Consider the following 16,546-nt stretch of genomic DNA (forward strand, 5'->3'; position numbering starts at 1 on the left):
ATCCCCTATCCTTGTTTGAATCCTTGAGCATAGCCACTGAAAGAAGGAACTGTGAGATAGTGGTAGCTGATATTTGTTATACATGTAATTGAAGGAGGCCAGTCTACATCTTGTATTATATCTTTAATTTTTTTAACCTGTTTTTATCCAGAATGGTTTAAGTATGGGCTTAACCTGTGCCTCAGGATCAAGGCCATCCATAGTGATATGAGAAGAGAATTAGTAAAATTGGATGTTGTAATAATCTTAAGGCGTTGCAGGATGCCCCATGTAGATGCAAAGATTGGATTTTTGCTCATGGGTGTGGGTAGCCTCTGAATGTATATAAAAGAAGAAAGGGAACCAAATGGCATAGCTCTGCTTTTTTCAGTATCAAATCAGGCCAATATGTATACAGACCCACTGAAGAGGAGCCATTTTATAATAGGAGGCATTTGAAATGCTAAGTAATATAAATACAAATCTGGCAACCCCAGGATTTTTTAAGGGTGTTGTGTGACAAGCAAGGCTGTTTTTATCCCATATAAATTGCACAATAAGCCTGTTTATTTGAGCAAAGAGTGAGGGAGAGATCTTGAAAAGCAATAAGCTAATGTTATAAGTAAATCTTGGACAGACATTAATTTTGACTATTTCTGTTCTCCCCAGTAAGGATAGAGAGAGGAGATGCCACCTCTCTACATCCTTACACATTTCTTTTTATATAGAGTCCATTTTTATAGAAACAATTTTGGGAAGATTAGGACAAACAAGATTAAGACAAATCTTAACGTCTAAGTAAGGTATTTTCTTGTATATTTGAAATGGAAAATACTGAAACTGAGAAAGATCTGGTCTTTTGGATAGATTCATTGCTTCTGATTTATTCCAGTTAATGTGAAAACCAGAGATCTTTCCAAAAATATCAACTACATTCAGTAATGGCGAGGTTGATGAGGATGGATTCTTCAATAGTACAAAAATTTCATCAGCATATAAACTGATTTTGTATTCTTTCCTGTTTATAGTCACACACCTTCAACGGCTGACTGATGACCTATTATATTGCCAGTAGTATGAGAGAGATTAAAAAGGAGGGGTGAGAGGGGACAGCCCTGTCATGTCCCTCTTTCTAGGTGAAATGCAGAAGAAATAATTCCATTTGTTGCTAGTGAAGCAAGAGGAGAATTTTATAACACACTGACCGAATTAATAAATATTGGTCGAAATCTGATTTTTTTTAGGACAGCCATTAGGTAGGGCCTTTCAATGCTATCAAAGGCCTTCTCTGCATCTAGAGGTAAGGCTATGACATCTCAGCTTTGCTGGATTTACTTCCTGCTTTAAGATGAAGTCATTATTAATAAATATGAAAATGCCAGCTATTAACTTGGTGAATAAATATATACAAGAACATTTTCTAAGATTACATTCCATCTGCCTTTGGATTTTCCTAATTTTCCTAATTGTTAAATCCAAACATTCTGCTCTCTAATATAGAAGCCTGGTTTCTTTTTACTAATCTGGTTAAAGGTATTAACCTTACTAATGTAGAATTGCCAACCTTTCTTCACAAGATCCAAGTTTCCAAAGTACAAACTATTTGCAGCCTAATGTAACCATTTTCTCTATCTGTCCTACAGAGTTTATAGTACAATAAACAGCAAAATTTAAGACACGATGGAACAAGTAAGTGTAATAAGATAAAGGAGAAAATGGGGAAGGGAAGATGAGGATACCAGTGATAAGAATAGCAGGGTCACAATGATAGGAAGATCATTCAAAATTCAAAGCTAGCAGGGAAATTAAACTTCCAACAATTTCCTATGGATTCTACTTTTTAAAAAAATCTGGGAAAACATTTTATAAAATTATGTCCCTTTCCTCACAAGACTGCAGAAAAATAGGGCAGTAGATTTTTAATGTATTAGACCTTTTTTATAGTGAATGTGACAGAAGACTGAGAAGGAATGTAAAGAAGGAAAAAGAAGGTATCTCATATTTGTTCCTTTTCTTACAAGGATCAGCTTCCAGAACATAAGAGAACAGCAATTATCACTTTATTTTTTATAATATGGATTAAACATCCATAATATAATCCATATATAATATGGATTACCATTCTTTTTGCAATCTATATAAAGTACTTTGGGCCTGATCTTGCAATTGTTCATAGAAATTGAAACAAATAGTAGCTTTGCCTGATTAAGGACTTCAGGGTGAGGCCCTATGTGGCATCACATGTTGTATTAATACTCCTACGCTGAGATTTCATATATTTTCACCCAGGACTTGTATTCACTGAAATAACAGATAGAATGTCTATAATGTTGGCACTATCAGGGCACCCTGTACAAAACCTTCCAAAATGGGCAGAGAAGATCTTATAAAAATTCCACTATAGATGCATGAGTATGGGCCTGATCCAAAGCTCAATGGAAAGTCTTCCATTGGCTTCAGTAGGCTTGGGATCAAACCTATATCAGTTAGTCTAACAGTTGTTGAGTGTTTTTTGTCTATACCTCAAAACTCAAGCAGAGATTCCAGTTGCTCTATGAGGTATGTCTACACTGCACACTAAGCCAGGGATCTGACTCAGGTTTGAGCCCAAGTCCCACTTCTATCCACATGCAAATCAGTCTGATACCATTCAGCAAGCACTCAGGACCCAGGTCCTAGGACCGTGAGAGGAGAGGTGGGTCAGAGCCAGAGTCCCACTGTTTACTCAGGTCCCAGCCCTATCATCTGTACTGTGGACACAGCTCAAGCCACAGACCCAAGTCAGAACATCTACATAATGCAGTATGGACATGTTAGCAGCATGGCTGTGAGACCCAAGTCCAGCAACTATAAGCCAAGGTTTACTACGCAGTGTAGGTGCTCAAGTAAACACCAAGTCCAGAAGCACAGGCCCGGGCAGTGTAGACATATCCTGAGTAAATTTAGGAGACTCCAACTCCAAATGTAGTTTTGGAAAGTTTGACTTACTTTAGCTCATTTGGGAATTTTCTGCACTTGACAGGTGGTTAAAATAACCCAAATATGCTAGCAGTATTATGTCTATTCAAAAGAAAGTCATTCAGACAAGATGAATTGTCCAAAAAGCATGATATGTGTACGTAATCACCATCTGCATGTCTGGTAGTAGTTGCATCATTAATAAAGATGAGAAACTAAGATGAAAGAAGAGGAGAGCAAGCTGCCTGACAAAACGTTTTCCACAGCTTCAGCAATACATCAGCTATGCTGCTGTGCTCTCTCTCATCACAATACACAGTGCTACCCCCCAATGTTGTCTTGTATTCTAAAAACAAACAAATAAACAAAAAACTAATATACTACTACCAATATATGGGGAGTGATATGGATCTAAGGGTATGTCTACACTTCAATAAAAGAACCTATGTCTGTGATTCTCAGAGCCCAGGTCAACTGACTCCTGCTCATGGGGCTGATGCCACAGGGCTAAAAATAGCAGTGTAGCTGTCCCTGCTCAGGCTGGAGGTTAGGCTCTGAGACCCACCCCACTCACTAGGTTTCAGAGCCCGGGCTCCAGACTGAGCCCAAATGTCTATACTGCTACTTTGAGCCCTGTAGCACAAGCCTGAGCCAGTTGACTCAGGGGATGAAGGGATGTCTACATTGCAATATAAGCCCGTACTTGAGCCCGGACTCAAGACTAACCCTCCCCTTGTGTCTACACTGCAATTTGCTAACCTAGGACTTGGATACAGGGTCCCAGGACCCTGCAGGGCTGGAGGATCCAAGCTTGAGTCAAGTTGGGACCCAGGGTCTGAGCCCTATTGCTTTGCAGTGTAGCCACAGCCCCACTTGACCCAGGTCCCAGGAGTCATCTGGAAATATCCCACAATTCCATGGGACAACTTTAGCCTTCTGTAGCCCAACAATGTGCAATCCACTCTATTGAAAATGGAAGCTCCCCTCCTCCCCCCAGCACATGGCAGCAGCTCAGGTGAACATTAACCTATTCTGTTCTCATCACTGATCTGCAAGCACAGTATCAGGGAGCCTCCTAGGTTTGCAATGGAGAGTGAACTGATCAAGCCTTTTCCAAAGTGAGCTGCTTCCTGGTAACATTCAGGGCTGTCAGTAAATTTTTCCTACAATGCGCCATGTTCCTAGGATTCTGGGATATGGTTAGTTTGACCTGGGTCTGCACACTGCAGTGTGGACACCCAGAGCCCTAGGTTTGAGCACAGGTCAGAAAATTCTTAACCTCGGGTTTAAATACAATGTAAGTGCTTAAGCCCAGGGTTCCCTAACACAGATCAGCTAACTCAAGTCCACTAACCCTGGGTTTGCATTGCAGTGTAGACACACCCTGAGTCTCTTCTGCGGGTCTTCTATTGCTATGTAGACATACCTAGGCTTCTTTATCAAGACACTTGATTGTTGTTGCACAGTAGGTTCGTGGTGGATCTGAAAATAAAACCCAGATTTCCTTAGTCTATGAGAGGGCTATATTGCTTATGATTCAGTAGATATTTACAAGTAAAATATGTAATTTTTTTATATTAATAGAAGCAACGATCTGAAATAGAGTAGTAAATAAAAGTTGTGAAAGTGCAGATCCATAATTATCAACAATCAATATACATGAAAAAAATAAAAAGAAAGCTAGTCTACTCTTAAAGAAACAAAATAAAGTTGCTGAGAAGTATTTTGTAATTAAATTTTCTATTTAACTTGTTTTGTAACCAGTTCTTTTAAACTCCCTGTTATTTCCTGCTGCCACGCTTATTGCTTTCTTGAGAACCGGAGACAAAATAAGCCAGCTGTGCTGAACATGTGGGTAGCAAGGGAATCGTTCATTATAAATTAAAGATTTGGCGAAGGATAAAGTACTCCTTACCTGTTTCTAGCTGTGAATATTTGAAAACTCCCCTTTCTAACAGGTCCTGCAGCCTCACTAATCATAGCTGCTGATTTTCTTATAGGCTAACACCAATATTAAATATTTTTCAGATTACCCACTTATATGTCCTTTCTTTCTGGATTATTTCTTGACTTTTTTAAAGGTTTTGTTTTAACCTCTCTTTTACTGTGATTGTTTTTGCTTTCATCTATTTGTCCAAAAAGAATACAACAGCTCTGGACACATTAGAAATACCTAGAGAGAGAGAGTTGCTGAAATATGGATGTTTCTCATAATGAAAATGTTCAACTTTGTTGCTTATTCTCTTGAATTCTGCATCTCTTTAGGCTCACACGCATAAGCATACCCTCACCTTCAAGATGATTCCACATTCAAAATCTGTTTATTACTCTGTGCACTTGGAAGTTTCTGCTCACACCTGTAACTGGCAATTTCCTAAAGGTTTTGACAGTTATTTATTTTGTTATTTATTTCTTTGCATTTTAAATACAACTCTAGATGCCCACCCAGTGCTCTGGACACCTGCCCCGAAATTAAAAATCATAGCCTAACACATAAATAAGGACTGCTCATATATCTATCTCCCTTAGCGCATGCCCTCCTTAACAGACTGGACAAAGAAAGAAAAAACGTAGACTTTGCAGTGTGCCCAGAAACCTAATAAATCTGGGGTTTGGTGGACAAATTGGGTGGGGAGCATGAGGTACAAAATTAAACTCACAGAGAAGGCCCTGACAGCAGCTCCCTCTCATTTATACTGAAGGAACTCCAGCTTTAGTGCCTCTGCTGATCTCAATTGCAAGAATACATCATGGGGAGAGAACTGCTCCCTCAGGTAATCAAGTGCCAAACCATTTAGAGCTATAAAGGTGTTAAAACCAACTCCTTGAATTGCACCCCGATGGCTACTGAAAGCCTGTGCTGATCCCAGAGCACTAGTCTGATGTGCTCCCAACAGGCAACTCCACTTACTTAAGTGGAGTGCAACATTCTGTACCAGCTTTAGCTTCCAAATAGTCCCAGGGTGTAGCCCCACTCAGAGTACATTACACCATCTAAACTGGAGGTGACTAAGGCATGGATACTTGTGGCAAGGACCACATCAGAGAGAAAAAGCCAGGACCAGATGCAAAAAGGGGCTCTTAGCTACAGTCACATATGGGCATTCAGGACTGAACCAGGCGCTAACAATCCCAAATTGTGTATGTGTTTTATAAGTGGTGGTCGCATTTTCTCTATTAGGGGTGCTGTCATATGTTCCACCAGCTCTTCCAGCTACTACCTCCAGCCCCCACCAGCATTATTTCAGTTTTGTCTCGATGGAGTCACAGCCAGCTAGCTCTCATCCAACCTCCTGTTCACCTAGGACTGGGTAATTCATTCCACAGCTCTGGCTTGGTCAGATGCGATGGACACATAGGGCTGGGTGTCATCAGCATAGTGAATACTTGTCTCCTCTCTAGCTGTCTACCCCTCCTTGCAGCCTCATATCCTCATACATAATAGTAGCAATATTAACCCCTGTGACATCCCGCAGTAGACAGCCCTTGGGGCAGAGTTGCCCAAATTACCATTTTGTTCTCTGAATGCTCTCAAAAAGATAAGAACAGAGCCACTCAAGAACATCTCCATCCACTGCTGCTAGTGTCTGCAAATGCACCAAAAAACCCCTCATGGTCAACAGTATCAAAGGCTGACATGAGTCCTGGGATGTACCCAACCCTTCCACATACTTGTTAGCATAGTATGTGTACCTAAACGTAGAGACAAATGCTGTAGACATCCACCCACTAAGTCCTACAGGTTTTAGCTCTTGGTGGGTTTCCATTAATTGCTTACACACATACATTTACTAGAGCTGACAGAAGGGAAAAGCATGCATAGCCTTGGAAATTATGGATTTTTTTCTATAACTTAGTTTGCACCTAGAGGGAAGTCAAAGAGGGGTCCTTTAATTCCACCCCTTGTTTGGCAGTAAATAGCCTTAGGCCCTTGGTCTCCTACAGATGGGATTGGATCAGCTTCTGGTGATCTAACTGTTGCCTGTGGGTTCTGATGTGGTCCTGCTGCACTACCTCCCTGCTGGTTGACTGTCCACATTGGATGTCATATCAGCCTCTTGGTGATATTAGACTACAAAGCGCACACACACGCACACATTTCCCATGAAGAGAATTCAGCATTCAATGTTCCAGGCTGAAACTCATCTTTCACTAACACCCTCGGCCTGTAGTTTGATCCCAGCCTCCTTCTGCACTGTTCCCCCACTCACACAGTCCCTAAATCAGAGGCCTTATCAACCTTTCCCACTTCTTCCCCATTTAAAAGATCCTACTGCTCTGTTAATGAACCAGGATGACTGTTTGGTCCAAGGACACTGTCTGCTCCCTTTCATCTGCAAGGGCCAGTCCCGTGTCAATCTCTCTTGCTTGCTCTTAGCTGCTACAGGTCCACTCTTTTTCCCAGCTACTGTTTCCTGGTTCACTGGGGCTTCAGAGTAGAGCTATGCAGGAACCAGATTCTCTGTTTCCTGGGAACATCCATGATTTAAAAAAAGAAAAATCTCACGAAACAAAGTTCCAAAGAGACATTGTTTAGGGTTGATCAGAATGCTTCATTTTAATACAATTAAAACATTTCATTACAATTTTGACCTTATTTATTGATTTATTTAGCATACACACTGAATTTCATTTCAAAAAGTCATTTTGAAATCAGAAATTGAACCATTTCATTCCATAACCGGGACATAATCACATTATTGAAACTCTTCATTTTGGTTTGTTATTGTTTTTTGGGGGGAGTTTTAACCAGATTTTGTTGCAATTGCCATTTTTTCAATGTTTTCACTTTTATCAAATGGCATTTTTTCTGAAAAAATAAATACTAAAAACATTTCTGACCAGCTCTATTTCAGAAGCTGTTCACACCTCTGGATTGCTCTTGTGAGCAGCTGCCCAGGGTCTCTACGAGCTTCACCACGTGGTTGCACAGCTTCCCCCCTATTAGGCAGCTCTTCTGTTCTCATCCCTGCTATAGACCAACTGCCTTATCCCTTCCAGATTCTTCTGCAACCACCTATTAGGTTCTCTGCCTCATTTACTCCCAGCTCAAAGATGGCTGCCTCCATCTTCACTGCTCACTCACCACGCTCTGCATGTCCCTTTCTCTTCCTGCCTGGTAAGGCAACCCAGTCATAGAACTGCAAGGTTTATTACACTGTTGCATACCTGATCAAAAACACTTGAACAGAAAATCCAAGGATGCAAAAGAATGAGCATCGATGTAGCTGTGTCACTGAACAGAGACGCTGACAAATAAACAGGGATTTGTGCTTCAGTTTACCTCCTCATGTTAATTTTAAGCTTAAAATACAGATTTGCTTGACATTGAATTTGAGTAAAATATAATATTTTATAATAATAAGCTTTCTGCTGTTTCTGGCTAGCTGTAATAAACATGTCACTAGACAGTTAAAGTATTTTATCTGGCACAACATATGTAATGAAATTAATCTATGATGTTTATACAAGTATAACTCTGCCATTACACCCACTCATTAATATTGTGCATACACACAGCATAATTATTACAGATTATATGGTGCGGCTACATTAAGAAATGCCCAGTTAAGGCCCCAAACAACCTTAATTCTGTCCTATAGTGATGTTGCAAGGGGAAAAATATAGAGGGGGGGGGAATTTGTGTGTCTTTAAAAGTCAGTTTAATCCAATCTGGGTCTACAAGTACTAACATGCTTTCATCATAATTGTATGGTTATTGCATGGAGTCACTATAGAGCAGAAAACAATTGTTTGGCTGCCTTAACAGGGCATTTCTTCCCCTAGTATATTTGGCTTTCTGTTAAGTATACTCTTAACTCTGAATTTCCTGGGTTTATAACACTTGGTTTGGGGATAATTATAACATCCCTTTAATTTTTTTTACCCTAACTCTCAGCCTTAACTCCATTTTAAATTTTGTCTGGTATTAAGTGTAACTTTAGTAAATGGACCATCTTAATTATCAAATAATATTTCCAGTAATACAGTATCTTACATTTTATAATATCGGTGTGAATCTGAAGGGGGGGAAAGGAACTTTATTAACACTGTCTGAAGATCTGAGATTTTTGTATTGGTTAATAAATTCTGAGGCATTCTGCATTAAAAGAGAAAATCTCTTTTGGTCTTAAAAAATTAAGGAAATAAACAACATATACATGCCTTACTTAGGTAAATCTTTAAAAAGCTTACAACTTCCTGTTAAAGGTCATTTATAATTGAGGGATTCCTGAAACTAAACAGTTAGATACAATAACATTTGTTCAAAGCTGAGAAAGAAATGGCAAATGGCCACATTCTTCAGATCATGTAATTGAGTGAAATCTGGAATTTAATACCTCAGCAGATGATAAGTTCAAGGATGACCCTGTTTTACAAAAGCCCAGTTGGAACGCATAAAGCCATCTGATTTTGAGTTTTCATGTGAAACATTTTAGAGCAGCAGGATTAATGAATGTATGAGAATGTGTCCTTGGATTAGAATGCATTCCTAAAGAATGAGAATAAGAAATATGAGAAATATTAAAAAGAAAACAAATGCAGCATTGTTAATTTCTTGCTATGTGGCTGGATCACTTGTAACTAAGTGTCCATAATATGGCTTCAGTAGTGGTTCATTTTCTCACAATGCACCTGCATACAATGGATTCAGTTGTAAACAGTACATGTTTCTGCTAAGAGACAGAAAAGACCATAAACTACAATTAAACTCTGCTTAGTCCTCTATACATGCTGGTAGATTCCCCTTCTGGAACTAACAAGATAATAAAAGTAAGTCTGCTCACATTTCTAGTTGAGACCATAGAGTTTTGTAAGAACAGATCTTTGTAAGGATACGAAAAATATGATTTAAAAGTTTGTGGGATAGTAATGAAAAATTTTATTTGGTTAAACCAAATAACCCAAAACTCTAATTTAAAATGAAGGTTAATGTCACAGCAGGTATACAGATCCTTATATTCATCTTATGTGATTTATTGTATTTGCTATAATACTTGATGAGTACAATGATGGGGGAGGAGTAACTTAGATTTCAACTCTCTATATAAAAATAAAAATAAAAAAAGAAGAAAGACAAGCTAGAGCTCTCTGAATTGGGAACTTACACAAGGTTCACAGATAACTCAACAAGCACACCATCTGCTCCATTTGCTAATTCCTTGGCTAAAGATCACTCTTGTAATAAGAATGAAAATGTTCACACTGTAATGACAAATCATAACTACTGAACACAGAGAATTATTGCTAATATTCAAGGTGCCCACGAAGCTAACTTTTCCCCATTTCTATATCTGCATTCAAAGCCAGAAAATAAACCATTAACATTTTGTCGACTGTGTACTCCATCAATACGTTTAAGTGTCAAGTAAAAGAACAAATCCAGGTGGGAACAGTCTAGCAATTCTCCTTTAAATGAAAAGTTGTTACTTCTAAAGAAGTGTGAGTAGAGGACTAGATGTTACTTCTAAACATTTTTTTATAGAGCTCAACCCTAGCTGGGAATACTTAATCTCTTTCTTACAGTCTCCATGGACCTGATCCAAAGTCCACTGGAGTCTTTCCATTAGATCAAGCCCTGTGTAAGTAAGGAAATGTCTTCATCTTTTAGGTCTTGGGGTTTATTTCCTAGAAACCAGACTAAAAAATAAAACACTTAGGTCCAGATTATGAAAAGTATTTAGGATCCTAACTTCCATTGATTAAAATGGAAAACCCAACTATATTTGAGGGAAGATTTGTGTCCTACAGATTAGTAATGGGAGGGACATGAGAAGTTATGGCATCACTGGCTGCCCATGACAAAAACACAGGTGGGAGTGCTGATAAACTTGTTCAGGCTGCAGCTGCTGTTGGCTGTGATGGGAAAAATGCTGTTCTAGGGATTAGGAATATATTGTAATCATGCCAGCCAAAACATGCATGACAAAACATGAAAAAGAAAAGTGAACAGCTATATAAATGGCAAAGTGAACTAATACAGCAGATTTCCTTCAATTCCACATTAAAACAATCTTTGTTAAATTATTCTCTCCGTTTTTCTTGTGTCTATTATGGTATGAGAGTATGAAAGCCAATTATGTTTCTAGTTTTAATGTACCCTTTTTCTAAAATGCTCTTGATGAAAAATATCAGGTCTGCTTGGATCTCATTCATAGGGTCAGAATCTGCCACCCTTGCTCATGCTAAGTGGAAACTTACAACACGAGTGTTAAATGAGACTATTCATGGAGTTCAGTGCTACTCAACATGTGGGAGAATATCAGAATCTGGCCCACAGAATTTAGAAATGAAAATGTACTCGCTAACTTTTTGCCACTGATGACATTTCATACCACAATATGATATGCATGGCTGACAGAACATAATACTATATCAACATTTTTCAAGCAGAAAGCAGCTGATGTATTCTTTTCCAAGGCAGATGTTTTCCAGCTATGCTATTGTCACTCATTAAGACAGTAAGTAAGACTTGAGTGAGTTATGCTATGGTAAATACTACATATGCCAGCTCATCCATAACCTACTGTGGGTTTCTCAGATATTTCTCTCTCTTGCTTGCTTTAATCATTTCAATATGACTCAAAAAGAAGTCCTCCTTTTCTTTTTGCGAATACAGACTAACACGGCTGCTACTCTGAAACCTTTCAATATGACTGTTTTCCTTCTGAATGCATGAGGGTTTTTACATGTACCGGTTGCTCAAAGGAGTTGTAAACTGACAGGTTTTAAAAAAAAATTGCCCAAAATATCTCTTATTCTATTCTGTGGTACTGGTAACACTGTGTGAGTGAGTTGGTATAGTCAGCTTGCACACCATCCCTTTTAGTCTGCCAGGGTGAGGGCATACGAGGGGGCATAAGGGTCATGGCTGGAGTGAACTGCTGTGACCAGTGATACCCAGCTCAGAGTTGAATGCGAAAACGCTCAAGCCTGTTCTAATCTACACAGAGCTGGGGCTGGTATAGAACTGCCCCTCCCACACACACACACACTTGGTAAGGCAACTCCCATCTTTTCATACGCTGTATATTTATACCCCTCTACTGTATTTTCCACTCCATGCATCTGATGAAGTGGGTTTTAGCCCATGAAAGCTTATGCCCAAATGAATTTGTTAGTCTCTCAGGTGCCACAAGGACTCCTCATTTTAAAGCCACAACTGGTTCCTTGATCCTGCTCCCCTACTGGGAGTTTTTCCTCAGGAAGGATGGCAGAATTGGACCCACTGGTGTTTGTGGGAATAATACACATGAAAGGGCTGTGGTACTGGGCCCCACTAGATCTACTCCTGCCTCCTATATGAAGCAAAGAATTGGCCCCTGAATTTGATTTTGTAGCTCTCCATATGTATTTCCCCTCTCTTTTCAAAAACATCTGATACAATGACACTTAGTTTTAGGACAGATGCACATTTTGCCCTGCTTCCTTTCCAGTTCTGCAAAGGACTAGCTGCCCAAAATCTCTCTCTCTCTCTCTGTGTGATCCTGTCTGAACCCTAGGTACGCACTTGGGTAGCTAGCCCCTAACACCCGCCACTCAAGCCCCCATGGCTACACTTCTATTTTTAGTGTGCTTTCTCAATCAGAGTTTTTCAGGCATGTCTGCTCAAGCTGGAAAGCCTTCAGGCTAAGGAAAGATAGACCTGTCTCCTTCTGACAGGGCCAGCTCCAGGCACCAGCTTTCCAAGGAGGTGCTTGAGGCGGCATTCCGAATGGGGTGGCAGTCCGTGTCCCACGGTGGCAATTGGGCGACAGCTCCGCCGCTTTTCCTGCCGCGGCGCAATTCGGTGGCGACTGCTTGGGGCGGCAAAATTGTTAGAGCCGCCCCTGCCTTCTGGAGCCTATTTCAATGTCATTTCTTGCATCTGCCAGAAGGAGTCGCTAGAAAGTGACACAAGGCACAGGAGCAGAGCAGAAAAAAGAAAGAAGGGAGCCATCTTGACAACAGAATTTATTCTTAGGGGCCTGCTAATTATAAGAAATCAGCCACTTGGTTCATACCCTTCAACAGCCCCACTTTGCCTATGATAATCCTGAATATTTGCTACCAGTCCTAGGAAACTGATGTCCTGGTCAATATCAAGTATGACTACAGCTGCTCCGCTCCTTACAGGCCATCCCTTCCCAGTAAATCAACTGTTGGCCCAGACCCAGCAGTGAGATGATGCTAAGGAGTGGCTCCTTCTTTCCTCCTTGCAAGAAAATTAGTGGCTTAAGGAACTTCCAAACTTGGCTCCCCTCCTTCCCTCCTCCCACAGCTAGCAGCTCCCCTTCTGGACCCAAGCCACTACTTGTTTTACTGGAGGAGGTGGCTGACACTACAAAGCATCTCTAGCTTTCCCTAGATTAGGGGAAAGGTCAAGGTTAGGCTGGGTTTAGCTAACATGAGCTAGCTAAACCTGACCTAAATTCAACCACTTTTCCTAGTGTAGATACAGGGTAACATGGTTAGTTTCAGTTTAGGAGATCAAGTTATAATGTGTTAGTGAAGTATGACCTAACCTGGATCGCTATTCCTAGTCAAGACAAAGCCTACCAGGCCCCAGCCCAGACTGTGGGATAGGTAAACCTCCCACCTCACTTCTCACTTCTGTTTCCCCAAATCCAATGACCTCCTTCCTACCTCCATTCCCCTCAGCCCACTGTACCCCCTATAACTTCCCCAGCTCCCTCTCTCGCCAACAACTACCCCATCCTGCCTCTCCCAGGTGCTCACCTACTCACCACTCCTTCACCATTCTCCTAACTATTCCTAGCAGCTGCCAGAGCCATACTTCTTCATAAAATTTTCCCAGGAAAATTGTTTGAAATGTTGGCAACTATCACAGAGCACAATGCTCCGTCCAAGAGATATCCAGACTGTTCAGCTTGAACACACAAGTACCCCAAATCAGCACTGATTCAAGTTTGAACTATGACTAACGTGCTAACAATGATTTGCTTGAATTTTATTTGTGTCTGCAAGCTTTCTGTGGAAGATTTTTACAAACACTTTTTTAGGGATGGGACAAAACCAAAAACCTTTACCCCAATGTCCTGTAAGCTTTGATGGTTCAGATATCACAAACACAGATCTGAACAACCCCTGGTTTTATTTTTACAGAACCAATCTTCAAACAACAAGATTTTACAAAAGCTGGCCCCAGCTTCCTCAGTCTCTCTCCTTTTTGTTTTGATTTCTACCTTATTGAACAGGCTGCTATTCACTGTTTATCCTCAGTTCATTACTAGTTCATTGAGGTAGAAATCACATATTATTTCTGTGATTGGGTGTATTCTTCTAGCTCAGCACACAAAATTGTCAGTTAGTTGATATCGTTAGATCAGATGGAAAAGTCGAGGGGAGAGCCGGGGGAGGAAATCTCCTTATCCCTCCATCTGTCTGATACTGGCAAGAAGTGGCCGACTATATTTTATAAGTTTCTGTAATTCCCCTTTTATTGTAGACTGCATGATTATTACTTTATATTTTGGCTCACATAATTATAGTCTTGCTTTGGAAGGGAACATTTGTTGCCCTGAGATCAAAAATTCAGACATTCAGATGTCAGAGTGGAGGCCTAGTTTCACTTTCGTTTCCAGTGTTAACCTGTGGGACCCTGAGGCTAATGAAAACCAGCGAACATGCCCATCTACATGAGTGTAGAGTCCTGTTTGAAATCATGTTAACTGAAATGTGGTTGCTAACACATTTTAAAACATGTACTATTTTCCTAGGTTAGACCTGCCCACACTGAATAGTTTCAATCTGTTCATGGACAATTCACAAACAAAAGGAATACATCTGATACATAACTGGTTCATTATGAACAGGGCCAGCCCTAGACCAAATGGCGCCCTAAGCGAGAAGCATCTTGGGCACCCCCTCTCCAATTGTTAAACTTTTGAATACCTTATTTTTATTGCATTTGTAGCCCATTTCACTACTTTGATGCATGATCTATCCCTGACATATAAGACGATAAGTTTGCATGCTAGAATCAGTAAATCTGTATGCCATATATAAGCAAATAAAAAAATGTGTTTTCTCTAAACTTAATAGAAAATTTTTATTTTTAAGAATAACTAAAATGTACTATCAAGAAATTGAACTGCACACCAAAATTGGATGGACTAGTATTAAATAGTGTTACAATAGGTGACAGCCTTAGAATGTTACCCCTAGTTCTTTAGTTCAAAAGGTCACTTTTCTTGCCTTTGCCCTTGCAAACTGAAGCACAGCATCAGTGAGATCCAAAGACTGGCCAACGGCACTTTCAAGTGATAAAATAGCAAGCAGTGTCAGTCTCTCGTCAGCCATCTTCAATCAAAGAGATGTTTTAATGAGCCTGAGCTTCGAAACACTATGCTCACCTCTTGTGACTGTGACCAGCAGCATGAGCAGAATTCTCCAAGCTATCCACACATTAGGAAAAGCTCTGCATCGTAAATGAACTGAAGAACTTGGAGTGGAGAGTGCTTCCCAGGTTGCAAAATATGACTGATGTTATCCAATTCACCATAGAGGGTTTTATCATTGACGCCCAAACATGTCAGCATCCAGTGAAGGTCTGTACAATTGTTCAAGAGTGTTTTCCTGTCCACTGGTAGTTTACTAAGGTCATACAAAAAACCCCAGGTCTTTTCATGGTGCTTCATTTGTCCAAACTTTTCTTTGATGGACACCCAAACAGTGTCAATGAGCGAGCAAAAAAACACTCTCTTGAATTTTTCTTCCGAGCTTCCCATCACCTCATCTCTGCCCTCAGAACCAAACTGTCTCTACTTCCGATGAATACAAGTTTTCTTGAAGACAGGCTCAACTCCTAAGTTTTCTGCCATTTCTTTGGCTGCAGTGATGGCATCTTCAAATCCGTTGTCTCTGTAGGCCACAATGAAATCAAGGCAGCTTCTCATCAAAGTAGTCGTGGTCACGATGTCCATCAACTGAGTTTGTAATGCCTTGCTTACAACGTTTACTTGGAACAGGATATCTTGCCAAACCACAACTGAGACCAGAACTTTGAAGTTAGTGATCTGGTTTGCAAGGGCTTTGCACCTCATGTCAGATCCTGGCCTCAGCTTTACTCGACTGTACCAGTGCCGTCATTAAGCTCGGACACTTGGTACCTCACTGTCAATGCAGCTCTCCCAGTGAATGTCACTTAGTGGCTTCAAGGTCAGATTTGCAACATTGTCCGTGAGGATCTATCACCTGATAACTGATCCTGAAAACAGGACATAATTATTTGAAGTACACCCGAAGGGAGATACTGAATCTAAAGAAGATGATGCTGCATCTGACACAACGAGGTTGTGGAAATGGCAGCCACGAGTCACGAAGAAAGCTCTTGGATTCAACGCAAAGATCCTTGCCTGGACCCCACTGTTTCTTCCCTTCATGTTCATGCCGCTGTCATAGCCTTGGCTACAGCATTCCTGAAGTTTTATTTTATTCTCATTCAGAACATTCATAAACAGTTCTGTTAGGCCTTTTCCAGTAGAGTCATCCATAGACCAGAAACAGATAAAGTGTTCCTTTCCTTGGATACAGCCATTCTCATCGTCAACAAATCTTACTGTAAATGACATCTTTTCGCTGTGCCTAATGTCAGGAGTGCAGTCTA

The sequence above is a fragment of the Lepidochelys olivacea genome, assembly GCF_965140295.1.
Source record: "Lepidochelys olivacea isolate rLepOli2 genome assembly, chromosome: 2".
NCBI lineage: Eukaryota > Metazoa > Chordata > Testudines > Cheloniidae > Lepidochelys > Lepidochelys olivacea.